Here is a 17,675-nt window from a genome sequence, read left to right as displayed (position 1 = left end):
CCCTTAATATATTTCTTTGGAAATCTCACAAGTTGTCAAGACGAGAGTTAAATAATTTCCTAAATCTGCATCTGATAAACATTTAGAAATAATCACAGTACAGTATGCAGTAATGTATCTTAGTGCAGATTGCTCTGGGATTGTCATATGATAGCAATCATAGCAAAATCTGACCCAAGCTTCCCAAACTGAGAATTTGTGGCAATTTGTGATAAAGATGAGAATGAATTTCATGATTTAGAAAATTAGATAGGTAAATTTAGGACTTTGTAGAAACATTTACTTCATGGGTAGTTATTTTAAATGTCTATTTATGTAGGCTAGTGTACATGGAGGCCCCCCTGACATGCTGGTTTCCTACTGGGGAAACCATAGTTGACTAAATACTTAATATATACCCAACCTGCTGTAAGACATATACACAGTGTCATTAGAAGAATTCTTTGAAATAGAAAATTATTTATCTCTGTTCTTTAGGTAAGGAAACTGAAGTTCCAGGAAATTCAATCACGCATGTAAGGTCACACAGGTGGTAAGTGGGAAGGGCAGTATTTGAACCTAGGTTGATCCATAAATGTTTCACTGTATCACACCACCTCCAGTCTTATCCATTTGTTCAAGTTGACTTTTTACCAGCAATACTCTCTTTACTTTATATACTTTAAAGTGATTAAAATATCCTGTAAAAATGTTCCATAGTAATATTCTGAAGGAAATCTTGAAGAGTCCCTTTGGTAAGACACTCACTCCTTGGGTTGTCCAGATTTTGTGAAACAGTATTGGAGATGTTACTATTATTTTAGAAGCTAAAAAGGAATATGGTACTGCTTGCTGGCTCCTCCTCCACTTAGTAAGGAGCAGTGCGCATCCTTTCCGCTTTCACTGTTAGCTGTGTCTCTTCTGTGCTACCATACAGAGTTGACTTGATTTGTGACAACAGCAGAAAAGGTGATTATAAGTTGCTTAGTACATAAATTACCTTTCTATTCTTGGTACTAAGTGAATTTCTAAAACCAACATCTAAATTCTTTGATTCTGTGCCATTAAAAAATTTGTCTTTCCAATGAGATTTTTACTGAAAGTACTGAAAAATATCTAATATTTCTTGTCTATCAAAATGCTTTTCTGAGTACATGTCAAATGCTGGTTTGGTTTATACAAAGGATGCAGATTTCTTCCTGGATTGCACTTTCACTGAGGGACTAATTGTCTCTTATGTACCTTCAACTCTCCACTTAGAACAGTTCTTGGCAAACAGTACATTCTCCATGCGTGTTTGTTGAATTGGAATTGTTTCTAGCAGGACACTGTGCCCCTGATATAGGTGCTTATCTTCTCTGAAATTTAAGATTTTTGAATGAAATGAAGAAACCTTGATTTTGGATTTCTTTGTGCATCTAAGTCTTCATCTGAAGCCAGGGAGGGAAGGGTACGGACTGCTGCTGTCCACAGCTCCCGTGCCCTTGGGCTTTACCTAGAGGTCTAGGCATTGATGACCAGCTGCCTTTCTCCACTTAACCTTTGGTTACAGGCACTGGCCCCACAAAGGTCCTCACACTAGTCAGCTGCCTTGTCTGGCCCCTCTCCCCTTCCTTCCTCTCCTGTCCTTCCTCTGTGATCATCCTGTGCTCACCCAGCACCTGCATCCCCAGTACTTTGCATGTTCTTCTGTTGAATTTGGGGTTGGTATCAACCTTTCTCCTAGTCCTTTATGGCTTTTGCATGTAGTTTTCATGACTCTTGATTCTTATGTGTAATTCATGCATTGTGATGGCTCTATTCACAAAGAACATGCGTTCTACACAAACTTCTACTAACACATGTTGCTGTCAAACATTATCGCCAGATGTTTGGGAAGGCAAGTAAGGAAGTAGTTCAGGGCTGTGAGACTCAGGCCCTCCCAGAAAAGTGATGAGGAACTGGGATGTCCTATTGCTTCCAGTCACTTCAACAGCCCCCGCCTCTCTTGATGCCTCCTAAGAGTGTTCTGAGGCCACCTCCGTCAGTTTTCACAGGACATGGCATCTTTCCTAGCAGACTAGGGAGTTCTTGTTTTCATGCTGTGCTCCACAGATCCCCTAGACTCCACAGGTCCTTCTGTCATTCCTCGAACATTTGACTCAACTTCTAATGCAGATGTGTAGTGACTTTAAAGAATGTACACACAATGTATTTTATAACAAATTTTAACACTGGAGGCCACTAAGTTGTGTTCTCACTGATGGATTGATTTCACAGTGCATAAATTTTATGAATTAGAATTTATAAAATAAATTCATTTGTAACCTAGATGTTGGCTGTCTCTGTGAGCAGTCTCTAATCTCACTCCTTGCTGTTCAGACCTGAGCTCTGTGTCTGTTCTTCTTTCAGACCGCAGGCCCTCTCATCTCTCCTCTGGGTTATTGTAACAGGCACTCATCCACTTGCTTCATAATCCATTCCCAGGAGCAGCCAAAGTAAGCCTGTTCATAGGGTCTGATGACTCCTCTACTCAAAAACCCTCCCATAGTTTCTCATCTTTTGTTGTTCTTCTTGTTGTTGTTGGGGGTTTTTCCAGGTTAATTGAGATATAATTGACACATAACATTGTGTAAGTTTAAGATGTACAACGTGTTGATTTTATATAATTATAAATTGTAAAATGGTTACCACCATAGTATTGGCTACCCCTCCATCCTATCACATGGTTACCATTTCTCTTTGTGGTGAGAAAGTTAAGATCTACTCTCTTAGCAATGTTCTAGTATATGATACAGTATTATTAGCTACAACCACCATGCTGTGTATTAGATCCCCCAAACTGTTAATCTTATAACTGGAAGTTTGTAACCTTTGACCAATACCTCCCCATTTCTCCCACCCCCGCCCCCAATCCCTGGTAACAACCACTCTACTCTCTATTCCTCTGAGTTCATCTTTTTAAGACTCCACATACAAGTGATATCATACAGTATTTGTCTTTCTCTGGCTTATTTCACTTAGCACAATGCCCTCAGAGTCCATTCATGTTGTTGTAAAGGGCAGGATTTCTTCTTTTTTATGCTTGGATAATATTCCATTGTGTATATATCACATCTTCTTTTTCCATTCATCTGTTGACAGACATTTAAGTCCATAGTTTAGATTCACAGTTCTCCATATTATTTAGAGTAAAAGCCCAAGACATTGCAATGTCTTATAAAGTCCTACACTATCCACCCTCACCCCCTGCTTGATGTTCCTGTTCTTATTATTCCATCTCTCTTTGCCCTCACTGGCCTCCTTGGCCTTCCTCTAACATGCCAGCCATACTCCTGCCTCAGAGCCTTTTCTCTTAATTGCCCCTCTGCCTTAAACATTTTTGCTTAGCTGGATCCCCCATCCCCAGGTCTTTACTCAAATATCAACTTGCCTTACCTAACCTGACAACACCTTCCTTAAAATATCCCTCCATTCCCTTTCCTGCTTTTTTCCTCTGTTAAAATTGTCTAAAACTTCTCTATTATCACTAATATTCAATAGCAATATTATCACCATCTAACGTGCATATATTTTGCATCTTTGTTTATTGCACCCTTTCCCCCTGTAGAAAGTAATCCATGTTGCCAGAAATTTCTGAAAGTTTTGTTCCCTGCTGTACTCCCAGTACACAGCAGTTGGTAGGTTATCAACAAATATTTGAATTCTCCGGAAATAATCCATGAGCCCCAGAACATTAGTAAATAGACTAGATTTTTCTGGGACTTTTGCAGGGGAGATGGACAAGGTGGTTTATGTCCAAGGGGAGATTCTCCTTTCAATTATTCCTTTCCTAAGAATAGAGACCAAATTGTTTTGACTTAAGAGAGCTGCTCTCCCAGTGCCTTGGACATTACTATAAACAGTTCCTTTTTAGGTCAGTACAACATTTAATCAATCAGATTAAGTTATAATGTTTATGAGGATCTGAGAGTGAGATGTGCCATAATGCAAAAGTCAAGTGGATTTTGGAGGAAAATAGATTTATGAAAATTCTTTTTACTATTACCTGAATGCAATGATCTAGATAAGCTAAGTAAGTAACTCTGTTTCTTTTCCTATTTTTCCTAACCCCCAACCACCAACTGCCTCCCACCTCATCTCCATCCCCATCCCCCAATCGATGAAGTAAAGCCAAACTTATTGTCCAAATGGTGGATTACCCAAGCCGTTTGCTTTTCCTCACGCCCTTTCTGTTTATAGACTTCTGGCCAATTCTATTGTTCCCCACCTGGAATGACAATATGAAAAGAATTAAGGCAATTAATGTTATCACTTATGGTAAAAATTGGGTGAGGAAGAAAAGAACAATTATTGGCTAAAAGGAAATTTGAAGGGTCCATATGGATTGTCCCTCCATGTGTTTTGTTAGCATGTATAATTGATAACAATACTAATGCATTAAAAATGATGTTCTTGGGCTTCCCTAGTGGTGCAGTGGTTGAGAGTCCACCTGCCGATGCAGGGGACATGGGTTCGTGCCCCGGTCCGGGAACATCCCACATGCCGTGGAGCGACTGGGCCCGTGAGCCATGGCCGCTGAGCCTGCACATCTGGAGCCTGTGCTCTGCAACGGGAGAGGCCACAACGGTGAGAGGCCCGTGTACCGCAAAAAAAAAAAAAAAAAAAAAAAAGATATTTACTTCCCAGTTTGCATTTTTAGCTCACATGTATTTCATTAACACACATGAGCAAGAGCAATACACACATAGCAACAAATGAGCTTTCTTTACCAGCCATTGTGCAAAGTTAACGAGTGGCTATTTTTAAGGCTGATCTACTAGTATATGTAAATGTAAACACCTCTGTATGCAGTGGTGACATCTTTAAGTAATTGAAAGCTCAGCATGAAAATTGTGTCCAGGCTTAAGATCATTCTCAGTTAAAAGGTTAATCCTTTTAATAGTTAAATAGGCTGCCCTCTCAGATATATCTCAGAGAAGAGAATTTATTATATAAGGTATAATCTCATTAGGTATGCAAGGTAAATAACCTCATTAAGACTGGAATGTGAAGGAGATACACTACTCTTCAAATAGGGCAAAAGGGGGCCAACAAGTTAAAACAAAAGGCAGTTATGGAAAGTCAAGCACTGCTTTTATTTTGTGTTTCATATTTTGTGCTGAATAAGCAGATTAAAAGGGTGAGCTGCTTAGCTTCGAGAAGAGCCTAAAGAAAAGAGGCCTGCCCCGGCCACGGCGTTCAAGTTCGCGACCTTCTGCTACATGCTGGCGCTGCTGCTCACCGCTGCACTCATCTTCTCCACCATTTGGCATATTATAGCATTTGATGAGCTGAAGACTGATTACAGGAATCCTATAGACCAGTGTAATACCCTGAATCCTCTTGTCCTTCCAGAGTACCTCATCCACGCTTTCTTCTGTGTCATGTTTCTTTGTGCAGCAGAGTGGTTACACTGGGTCTCAATATGCCCCTCTTGGCATATCATATTTGGAGGTATATGAGTAGACCAGTGATGAGTGGACCAGGACTCTATGACCCTACAACCATCATGAATGCAGATATTCTAGCATATTGTCAGAAAGAAGAATGGTGCAAATTAGCTTTTCATCTTCTAGCATTTTTTTACTACCTATATGGCATGATCTATGTTTTGGTGAGCTCTTAGAACAACACTCAGAAGAACTGGTCTGGTTAAGTGCACGCAAAAAGCCATCAAACGAAGGGATTCTATCCAGCAAGATCCTGTTTCCAAGAGTAGCCTATGGAATCTGATCAGTTACTTTAAAAAATGTCTCCTTATTTTTTAAATGTTTCCACATTTTTTGCTTGTGGAAAGACTGTTTTCATATGTTATACTCAGATAAAGAATTTAAATGGAATGACGTATAAATTAATATGAAATGATACCTCTGGTGTTGACAGGTTTGAACTTGCACTCCTTAAGGAACAGCCAAAATCCCTTGAATGACTGCATTAATTACTGACTGTCCTTAGTCCATTGGAAGCTTTTGTTTATAGAAGTTGTAGGGCTCATTTTGGTTTTATTGAAATGCCATTTAATTAAAAATTAGCTGTAGATATCAGGTGCTTCTGATGAATTGAAAATATATATCTGACCTGTGGAAACTTCATGGGTTTCCTCATCTATCATGTAGGTGATTATATATGGATGCATTAAAAAAATGAGTGGGATTTTTTTTCCTTTGACTTGAAATATTATCCCTGTATATTGCATGAATGAGAGATTTCCCGTATTTCCACCAGAGTAATATACTTGCTTTAATTCTTTTTTTTTTTTTTACTTGCTTTAATTCTTAAGCATAAGTGAACATGATACAAAAATATATGCTGACTTACTTGTGAAGAATGCATTGAAAGCTATTTTAAATGTGTTTTGATTTGTAAGACATCACTTATTAAGAAACTGGTTATTATACTTAGTGTTCTAATCTGGTGGTAAAGATATTCTTAAGAGTTTGCAAGTACTTTAGATTTTCAAAACTGAATGAGAGAGAACATTGTATAACCGTCCTGCTGTTCCTTTAGTGCAATACAATAAAACTCTGAAATTAAGACTTAAAAAAAAAAAAAAGAAAAGAGGCCTGGATAAATCCTTTTGGTGAAAAGCAACAGATTAGAGTATAGACTGTTGGTCATGCATTAGTTGAATAATCTCAAAGAGTGGAAATTTTGATTTCCACGAGTGTGTCTTCAAAGGGCTATAAACAAAGTGATCCTTCCTGGATCTAAAACCCTGATAGACCTTGGACACTTGTTTCCCCAAAGCATGGGTACCCCTGATGGCTGACTTGATTAACTGTCCTCTCATTTGACTAAGCTCCCTTGTTACGTTGGAATTTCAAAATCATTACACTATGAAAAATTCCTCTTCCACGTAAGGTATTGGGCAATGGTCTCCTACCAATTAGTATCTACATTTATTGTCATCCACATCTATTTCATCTACTGTTATTGTCGTTTATGTATCATAAAAAAAAATTAAATTGCTCTTGCGCCTCCAAAATTGAATAATCCTAAAATGGAAGAGCTAGATGGGGCTTGGAGGTTATTTGGTTCAGGCTTCTGCCTCTAGATGGTTAAAGAAGTAATGCATAGGATTCTCAGATGTCTTCTATGTTCTCAGAAAATACCATGTCAACACTTGGATGACAGCTTTTCCAGGGGAGTCTGTAGCATGTTTCTGTAACAGGAATTAGCTCTTATGCAACTGGTAATTAGGAGAATGAGGCCAGTATAACTCAGAAGTCATGTTGGTCTTAGATGATTTTCCTCAGATCATTAATGTTTTGCATCAGCAAACAACAGCAGCTGAATGCAGCAAGCTAGAAGAACACAGAATATAGAACCTACAGCCAAACTAAGTTAAAGAGAAGACCAACCTGTGAACAGTGTGGCCATGTGCTTTGTCTTAGAAGTGCTGAGTGTGTGGTTCTCTCTGATCTTTGGGTATTTGGAACTTGTCTTCTCAAATCAGTAGCCTCTATCTTTCATTTCATCCCTTCCATCAAGCTGTCTTCTCTCCCTCTCCCTCTCTCTCTCTCTTTTTATTGTGGTGAAATATACATCTTTTTTTTTAAAAAAGGTAAAAATTAGGGCTTCCCTGGTGGCGCAGTGGTTGAGAATCTGCCTGCCGATGCAGGGGACACGAGTTCGTGCCCCAGTCTGGGAAGATCCCACATGCCGTGGAGCGGCTGGGCCCGTGAGCCATGGCCACTGAGCCTGCGCGTCCGGAGCCTGTGCTCCGCAACGGGAGAGGCCACAACAGTGAGAGGCCCGCGTACGACAACAACAACAAAAAAGGTAAAAATTCCTGTGTTTGCAGTAGTCTTTTAAATTAGTAAGTTAACGACTTTTTTAAAAAAAACTGAAAATATTTTTATTAGGTTTATTATTCTCTGTGTTGGTGTTTTCATTATAAAGTTGCCTAAGTTTTGAGTGGTTTACTACTTTTTTTTCCCTATAAATCCTGTGATTTTGCAGAATGCAAGTATCATTTGAAACACATATATATCTTATAGTAGAAGAGCTTGTATTTCATTTTCTTAATGCATGTTGCATGACTCTTATAACTGATCATGTTCAGGGTTTGTCCTAGGAAACTAAACTAAGGTTGGAGCAGGATTATCTATAAAGAACGTAACAGGAGGAAGTTCCAAGATCAGCCAGGAGACTTGCTGAAGTTTTTGTGGGTTTATTAGTGTCAAAGTTCAGAAGTCTCACAACCTATCAGTCTTGGTGCAATGTTCTTATTCCTCAACCTCTTCTACTTCCAGTGAATGAGATATAAAATGCTGCCTAAGCTTATAGTGGTGACTTCTCTGAACTTTCCCACAACCAGTAAAAATAATTTTTGTGTCAAGAATATAGTTTGTTCAGTATACAATGAAGCCTCTTTCTAAACCTTTTTCAGTTACATAAGAATTCTGTATTTTCAGGTGGGTGTTTTATTTTCTGCTCTCTTCTCTGCCCCCCACACAGCACTCAGGACTCGCTCTGTCCTGCAATGCTCTTGCTCGTTACTGATTGGGCAGATTACATGGACGTGATCTCATGGGTGCTATTTCAATTCAATGAGCAAGCATATATTCTTACTACATGTAGGGAACCCTGCTAATGAGTTCCTGTTAACTCTCCCAGATCAGAAATTGTTGTCTTATCAGAGACCTTCTAGAGGCAATGCCTTAAGCCAAGACAGCAACAGGACAGAATAGGGACTCAAGTATTCCTTAAGTGTCTCTTAAATCTCTTCAGGGACCAACCCTGATATTTTCCTGGATGACCTATTCTCTATGGTGTCTGCAGACAAGCTAGGATCCAGGGGAAGAAAGGTGTGGAGCTGATGGGCATCCATAACACAGAAGCTACCTTTATTTGATAACTGGTTTCATCCAAGATGTTAGTTTAATGACATGTGTGTGGTAGGTGTGTATGTGTTCAATTATTCCACAAAAGACTGTGAAAACTTCAGTGTCTCAACAACTAAATTTCTCTGTGCACAAAGCCACAGGGCTGGCCTGGCGTAGTGAAATTCCCATGAAATTGAATTGATCCTCAAATTATTGCTTAAATGATAGGACAGTTAGAACTTAAGAGCATATTAATACTAATGGGAATTCTTTAGCTAATGCTGTGAGACCAGTTGCGAACTGCACTAGGCAAGCTACAAAAAAAAAGCCATTATGGTCTTCTTTTCATTGATGCATGATTTGTTTTATTTAAAACATTTGAGGCTTAAAGTTTTTATACCATGCTCTATGAATAGAAGTGTAATGAGGTTGAAAACCAAAATAGTGCTCACCACTATTAGAAAAAGAAAAAGGAAAAAGAAGCTTTAGCTGAATGCTGCCCATTTGAATCTCTTTTTCTAAAAATCCAATTTAATTTTTTATTTCTTGTCTCATTAACCACAAGATTTAGAAAATAGAATGCTACTTGAGTAAAATAAGAGTGACAATGCAAAATATTTTTAAAGGGCTTAGTTTTTCTATTGATCTTCTCTTAAACATTTTAAAATTAAAATGTTCTTACATTATAAAGCTATTTTGCAATATGTGTGTGATTTATTCCTAAGTTTGAATCTACCTGAATTAAGCATATACTGAGCTTTTATTTATTCTTTGAAAATATAGTAGATAAAAAGCCTAAGTGTTTCTGATATTATGTTTTGTCATCTCCAGCGAAGAAGATTGAAATCTTGAGAAACAATTTTCTGAAGAAATGAAATCGTATGCCCTCCTGAACCCTTGGGGGAAAATAGCCTCTCTGTTTGCTCAGAATATGAAACAGTAAAACAGTGCAAGTAAAATGGACAGCCATGCCATGCATGTCACATTTCTATTTGTATTGTTTGAAATGTTTTAAAAAGATGTTTTAAAAAGATTTTCTGGGGTTTTATTTATTTGTTTAAGAAATAACTAGTACAAATAATATAGAATCTTGCTGATGTAAGAATTTCCAAATCAGATGTATTTATTTTCTGGGAAATGTGAGAGATTGCTTTGTAACCCTTGTGATCTATAACACAGAGAATATATAAAAAAAGGAAGATTTTGGAAGTATGAAGACAATCCTCCAGGATCTTTGTCTCCCGGACCATTAGGGGAGTTCTCAGTAGACTCAGTGGCCTCATAGGGTAGGCAAAAGAATAACTTATAGAGGAAGGAAACTTTTTAAAAGGCAAAATATGAAAATAATATATCTTAACTGCTATATTTTTCAAAGAGAAAATTATCACATTTAGAGGGAAGAATTTAGAGTGAAGAATTGTCCCTTCTCATCCCCCAAGGTAATAAATGTCCCCCTTGGGCTTGATGATAGTCCAGATAATTCAGTATTGTTGAGGTTGGAATGGAAGATTCTGTAAAATCCAAAGTAATCTTCTTTTTAAAACAAGTTTGCAGAATACATCCAAACACTTTTGGTGACACATCTCTTGTCAGATCTTGGGCTTAGGGGGAGGAGATTTTTCCTTCTCATTTATGAATCTGATTAGATAAACCATAAAAGTAAGATTTAAAAATTTTATTTTGCAGTTAAACTATATTATAAAATTATAACAGTATATAACTGAGCAAAATCACTTGTCAGAAGCAGTTTGTCAATAATGAATGAAAAAAATCTATCTCCATATTTATATTCAAGTGTTATTTCTGATGCCAAGTAGTTTTCTAAGCTGGATTACTCACCTTAATCAATAACCTTGGCTCCAAATATTTTGGCTCATTCCAAAGGACTAGACCTGCCTCCAAAGATAAATATTTGGTACCATTAAGAATATTTAGAGGGACTTCCCTGGTGGCACAGTGGTTAAGAATCCGCCTGCCAATGTAGGAGACACGGGTTCGAGCCCTGGTCCAGGAAGATCCCACATGCTGTGGAGCAACTAAGCCGTGCGCCACAACTACTGAAGCCCGTGCGCCCTAGAGCCCGTGCTCTGCAACAAGAGAAGCCACTGCAATGAGAAGCCTGCACACCACAACAAAGAGTAGCCCCTGCTCGCCGCAACTAGAGAAAGCCTGCGTGCAGCAACGAAGACCCAACACAGCCAAAAATAAATAAATAAGTAAGTAAAAAAAAAAAAAAAAAAAGAATATTTAGAGCATAGGTGGTAAGCTGTGAAGGCCATCCCCCAAATGGAGTTCCAATGCTGCTTTGAGACATGGCAGCCTCAGAGACCAAGTGTGTGGTCCTAGGTTGATGGCTTTAAATGAAAAAGCACACATTTGGGCTTTAGACTCTGGTATATTTATTTAAAAATCAGTTGCTTTACTGTGGAGTCATAACTTGTGTACCATTTGACTTAGAAATGCATCTCTTCCAGATTCTTTGTGTACTCGGGAAACTGTTGGGAGGTGCCATGTTTTAAAGCACATAGGATCCCCTAGCCCTAAAATTTCTGGCGTCAGAGAAGAGGGATGGTCTCGATAAGTGTGGGTGAAGCTGAATCACTTGACAGCATGAACTAAGGTATCTGTTGCCAATCTCTACCTTTAAGAAACTGTCCCTTGGTCAAACTTTTTCCACTATGTATATGTCAATGATATTTTACATAGTGATACAGCAGCCCTTGCTTGCAGGTTGTTTATAAAGAGTTTCTGAGTATTTTTATGGAAATTAATTCTTTATGCTTGTGTTATTCAGGACCTTTTTGATTGCAAGTGGCAGAATTCCAGCTGGTTTAAGAAAGAGGTGAGTGTTTTGGAAGGCTACAGTTTTATCTTATATGACCTAAATTCAGGTCGGGGGGATACGTGGCTAGACCTTAGGGAAAATAGGATCTGGACATTCAAATGCCCTCAGAATTCCTGCTCTCTCCAACTCTCAGCTGTGTTTCTTTCTGCCTGTTGGTTTTGCCCTCAACTGCTGTAGATCACGTGGCTGAGAACACATGGCCGATGATGCCAAGTCTTGTATCTCACGGCTCCGGGCGCTAGATTGGCCAACTCCCACTTCTCAGTTTTAGTTCAGTCAAGACCAGATAGGCACACCTCTAGATCCATCAGTGGTAGCTAAATATCTCATGTAAGATCATGGCAGCCCCCACTGGGATCACATGGTTGAAAAGAAAGGGAGTGGGGAGACAAGTTCTCAAGACAAGGGAGGTTTGGAGCAGAAAACATGATAGCAGTCCATCACAATTTCCAGCCTAAACTGTAAGAGCCCCAGGGACACAGGTGGAAGTGTCTCAAGTAGAATGTTCTGAGGGCTCAATTCATGTTTGAAACTGGCTGCCTGCTGGATAACTTTTAGGGCTTGAAAAATATAGCTGTTCCGACTATAGAATTGGTAAGAGTAAATCTCCCACATTTCCTTGACCTCACCACATGGGCTATCTGTGGTGACACTGCAGTTGAGGATGTGGGCTCTGGAGCCAGACACCCTGCGTTGAAATCCTCCCTTCTGGCTCTGTGACCTTGGGCAAGTTACTTAACCCCCTGTATCTCAATTTCCTCATCTGTTAAATGGAGATAGTACCTTCATCCGAAGGATATCTAAAGATTCAATGAGGTTTCAATATCTGTACCTGACAAATAGTTGAGTGTAAAGAGTTAGATGTTATTCTTCTTCTTCTCATACTTACATAATTAGAAAAAGAAACAACAGGAAGAATGGTCTGTGTGTCTTTGCATGTGCTGCTCCTTCTGCTGGGATGGCCCTTTTCCTACTCTCTCAACATGCAAACCTCTAACTGAGCTAAAACTCCAGCTTCTCTCCTCTGGTTGCTCAAAGTGTCCTAAAGGCAGAAAACACGGACACACTATTGTGGGGTTGCTGATGCTGCTCTTTCCATGTCCCGTGAGAACTTTGAGAGTATGGACTGTTTCATTTCCATTATTTTAGAGTTTAGCAGATGAGAGAAGAACACTTTTTGGTGGGATTACTAAAAACATGCACATTTCAATTTTCTGTTGTTGGTGTTGCCTCTGCCATTCTTCCTGGCATTTCTTCCTTCAATTCTTGTCTTATTGAAATCCTACCAACCCTTCAAATCGCAGTTCAAATGCTGTATTTGGAGTCAGGCAGCCAGGTCTCTGCAATCTCTTAACACACTTTCCCCAGTCACATAGCACTGTTGTGTATCGTACATGTTGGTTTACCTAAAAATACACAAGACATAGAGATTTTGTTCTTATAGTTGCATAAGGAAACGGTGTAGTCAAATAAATGTACCTCTTTGCTTATGGGTAGACTATATGTAGTCAACCCTGGCTTTCCAAGAATCAGCTTAATATATTTTGGCCATGGCTCACGGGCCTGGCCGCTCCGCGGCATGTGGGATCTTCCTGGACCGGGGCACGAACCCGTCTCCCCTGCATCAGCAGGCGGACTCTCAACCACTGCGCCACCAGGGAAGCCCCAGCTTAATATATTTTTAAACATAGCTTTGTGCCTTATAGCCAGGAAAGAGTCCTTTTATTTCCTAAATTCTTATACTTAATTTTAAAAGTTGTTATCACATTCTTGGTAAAAACTGAGCCTATTAAAGTATTTATTCCATCATAAGATAAATTGGGAATTGATTCCTGATTCCATTAGCTTTTAATTTAACTCAAACTGTTAACCATAGAGAAGCCAAATAATCTTAAGAAGCCAAAAGAACATTTGCAAACTGGAAGAAGAAATATGTGCGATTTATGCTATTTCCTAGTAGGTGTCAGTGATAAGATTAAAAAGTAGCAAACAGTTTTTGGAAAAAGACGAGCTGCCTCTTTTGTTTTTGTTTTTTATTTTTTAATTCTTTTTCAAATTCTTTTCCCATTTAGGTTATTACAGAATATTGAGCAGAGTTCCCTGTGCTATACAGTAAGTCCTTGTTGGTTATCTATTTTAAATATAACAATGCATACATGTCAATCCCAGACTCCCAATCTATCCCTCCCCCCATCCTTCCCCCCGGTAACCATAAATTCATTCTCTAAGTTTGCGAGTCTGTTTTGTAAATAAGTTCATTTGTATCATTTTTTTAGATTCTGCATATAAGCGATATCATATGATATTTTTCTTTCTCTGACTTACTTCATTTAGTATCATACCAGATGCCTGTTTTGGAACTGTGAATTACAACTGAGGATAGCCGTTGTCCTAGGTCCCCTGCATTGTGAATAATTATGGACAGAAGTATTCACAATATCAAGTTGTATAAAAGTGCTTGTCTGCACTTTTTATGGTTCAGGTGGTCATTTTGTTCCAAGAGGAGGTGCCATATTGGATGGAGATGGGAACAACTTGGAATTGTTTCTAGTTCCAGCTTGAGTCCCTTGTCCATAAACACAGAGGACATAATACCTGTGTTGGTTAGGATCCAAAGGCATGAGATCTGGGAGTGTGTGTCTGGGAGCCCCAATATCCTTTCTGTTTCATTGTTGGCAAGCCTTTATTTTTCCACCCCACAAATAGCAAGTATTCATTCGTGGGATATTTTATTTAGGTATTCATTAGTATTAAAAAACAATGTGCTGAGCTTCCCTGGTGGCGCAGTGGTTGAGAGTCCACCTGCCGATGCAGGGGACACGGGTTCGTGCCCCGGTCCGGGAAGATCCCACATGCCGCGGAGCAGCTGGGCCTGTGAGCCATTGCCGCTGAGCCTGTGCGTCCGGAGCCTGTGCTCTGCAACGGGAGAGGCCGCAACTGTGAGAGGCCCACGTACCGCAAAAAAAACCCCACAAAAAACATACAAAAAACCCACAGTATCTTAAGCCACTATTTCTGTTGGCTGGCTTCTAAATAGGTCACCATGGCTTTGTCTTCAAAAGTCCAACAGAACAGCCTGAAACGTTTTAAAATGCAGGGATGCTGTGTCAAGTAACTTGCTAGACTGGTCTTTTTTCCCCCGGTGACCTGATGGATTTCCAGAGCTGATCCTTTCATCTGATTACATCTCCCAGCCTCCATCTGAAGACTTCCTATCACCTGTTTTTCTCTTTCCAATTCTCTCCTCACTCTCTCTTCCCCTCCAGCATCTCTTCTTCACTAGCAGTTTCCTATTAGCCCAGAGACTCAGGCTTTTGACATCCCCAAAGAATCTTTCCTGCATCCCACCTCTCTTACACTTACCTCATTCCTTCCTCTTCCCAGCCAAGTAGCTGAAAAAGAAAAGTCTATTCCTGATGCCTCCACTTTAACTCCAGAGTCTGGCTTCTATCTCCAGCATTTACTGCAACTACCCTTTCAAAAGTCACAGATGTTCAGCTAATGTCCAGCTCAATGGCCTTTCTCTGCTGCCCCACTCCACTAGGCACTGTTGACACTAGGCACTCCACCCCCAACTGGTCCTTCGGCAAATTCACTTTCCTTATTCAAGATCACTGCTAGTTCTGGCCTCCTTTCTCAGTCCCCTTCAATGGCCGGCCTTCCTCTGCCCCACCCACTATTAGTGGTCGACACTGCTGTTGGCCCTTTTCTTGCTTCTTTATACTTTTTTTTACTGGTGAACTCAATCATCCCCATGGTTTTAGCTATAGCGTATACCCACATTCTGATAACTCCAAATTTCGTATTCCTGGAACTGAGGTGGTCATAAACGACATCTGATCCCATAACATTTTATTTCCAACTATTCATTCCCTGTATCACTATCAGTTATCTTTAAAAATTTTAATTCTAATTATGTCATTTCTCTGCTTAAGATTCTCCAGTGCCTCCTCACCATGCACAGGATAAAGGCCAAATCACACACATGGCACAGGCATGTAAAGTGCTTCCCAATCCCTACTTAAGCTTCAGTCACCCCAAACGCCAGGCTATCCTTGAACCCTCTGGGTCCTGGATGCCTCTAGGCCTCTGCTCCAGCTCATCCCTCTCCCTGATCTTCTCCTTCTTGGTTTGATGCTTGAGGACTCCTTATTTCTAAGGTCCAAGTTAATTTCAACTCCTCTGTGAAGCTTTCTCTGATTCTCCCTTCCCCGAAGCCTAGGATAGAATGAACCCACTCCTCTATCGTGCTTTTCTCGCACTTGATTTATACTCTGTAGAGACAGTATATTGTCATTATTAATGTGTCTGTTTCCTGCTAGAATGTAAGGGCCCTGAAGGTAGGGATAATATCTCATTCATTTATCCATCTTATGTCCTTATTTCCTAACACAGTCTGGCATATACAAATGCTCAATAAATGTGTACTGATTGATGAGTGACTAACTTGACTAAACCAGTTGATGATTTTGGTGAAGTGTAGCCCCTGCCTATAATTATATTATGTCATATATCAAAGAGCACAAATAATAAGATAACTTCCCTCAAAGTTATAATCACCCTGATATTTTCCCAATTATCTAATCCCAGTGTTCTTGTGATTGTTATCAGCAATGAAGCATCTACAAGTACTGTTCATTTGATGATGACAGTTTTTGAAAACAATTTTCAGTCTTTTCCAATTTTCATCCCTTAGCATCAACTCCCTACCTTTTTGTCCACCAATGTTAGCTCTTTGTTATTTCTGGTCATGTGGCTTTGCCTGTTTCCATGGACAGTTTTGTGAATGAGAACAGGTCCCACAACTGATCTTGTCATTTGGGAAATCAATAACTAGAAACTGCTGAACCACTAGGAACAGAGTAAGAGTTGCTGGTACGTGACCTGAACAGCATTGGCCTATTAGCCTGGCTCTAGTTTGTCTGGCTAAAGCCACTGGGGTCATGAAGATTGTCTTGTTTATAGAACCCTCCAGGAAGGAGATGTCACTTCCTCTATGCATACTATTTCTTTCTTTATTAGCCTCTCTCTCTCCCTGTTCTGCCATCTTGTTCCATAAAGGATTTAAGGTAGCTTCTTTGGTACCTAAATATATCCAGGTAACATACATTAGAAGTAAATTTTAAAAGTTACTCTCTGTGAGAAAGAGAAATTGTTGGAAATAAAATGGAACCAGGAATGAGGCTAATTCCAAAGTGCTTATTACAAATACCTAAATACTTCCTAGAGACAATATTTAGTATTTCCAATCTGACTTTGAGCTTTCCTGCTGCTAGTGAGAAGAGAAAAAATTTGATAAGCTATGTAATTCATGATACCTATAAGAAAAAGCAAAACCAGTTTCCCCACACAGCTATTCTTTGTGCTGAGACCTAAAAGACGTCTCATGAAGAGGATATTGGGTAAAATACACTGACTGATATCCTTAATTACATCTTTATCATAGATGAATATTTGCCTTTCTTTTAAAAATGACATTTGCAGGGTGGAGTGTGATATGATTATTCAGTTTGAGCATCATTTCAGGCAATGGTACTTTTGTGAACTAGTCAGAATTCGATTTGGATGCGCTGTAATTTGGGCTTTTCTTCCTGGACCTCCAGTGGATTTTCCTGAAGTAGGCTAAATTGAGACCGTTTCAGTACATTGTACAAAGAGGATCAGGAACTGCGTTTGCTAACTTTAAAATTTGCAATGGGTAGGATAACTTCATACATTAAATAATGCACACATGTAACCAGGCTGCCTACCTAGTTTAGGTGGAACGGCTCATGCTTCTTGCCTTAGGAACAGTAGATGGCAAAGAACAGGAGTGATGGAGTGAGGGAGAAGGCGGTACGATGCACTCTCTCATTTTTCCTTAAATACCACAATGGAATATGTCCCTAAAATGTCTGTCCTCAGCCCAGAAGGGACACTATACCTTCCTGCTGGCCATCAGAGGGTTCTTCTGCTCTCCATGTCACCACTCACTCTTGTCTCCTGTCCTTCATGAGCCAAAC

At 39.6% G+C, this 17,675-nt stretch overlaps 1 protein-coding gene and 1 pseudogene across 3 annotated transcripts in view; both read left to right on the top strand.

Moving 5' to 3' along the window:
• LNPK (lunapark, ER junction formation factor) overlaps positions 1-906 on the top strand; it is a 95,849-nt gene extending 94,943 nt beyond the window's left edge. For both annotated transcript variants that reach the window (XR_013828628.1, XR_013828629.1), the window contains exon 17: positions 478-906. The gene's annotated coding sequence lies outside the window, so the exon portion shown is untranslated. The remainder of the gene's footprint in view (positions 1-477) is intronic.
• A 940-nt stretch (positions 907-1,846) lies between these two features.
• On the top strand, positions 1,847-5,753 carry LOC307187812 (protein cornichon homolog 1-like; annotated as a pseudogene). The gene is made up of 2 exons: positions 1,847-1,858; positions 5,154-5,753. The product of its transcript is annotated as a protein cornichon homolog 1-like (transcript).
• The last annotated feature ends 11,922 nt before the right edge of the window (positions 5,754-17,675 follow it).

This window comes from Stenella coeruleoalba (genome assembly GCF_951394435.1).
Source record: "Stenella coeruleoalba genome assembly, chromosome: 6".
NCBI classification, from domain to species: domain Eukaryota; kingdom Metazoa; phylum Chordata; class Mammalia; order Artiodactyla; family Delphinidae; genus Stenella; species Stenella coeruleoalba.
The sequence above is the reverse complement of the archived record's forward strand: the minus strand, read 5'-3'. Positions and strand labels throughout refer to the sequence as shown.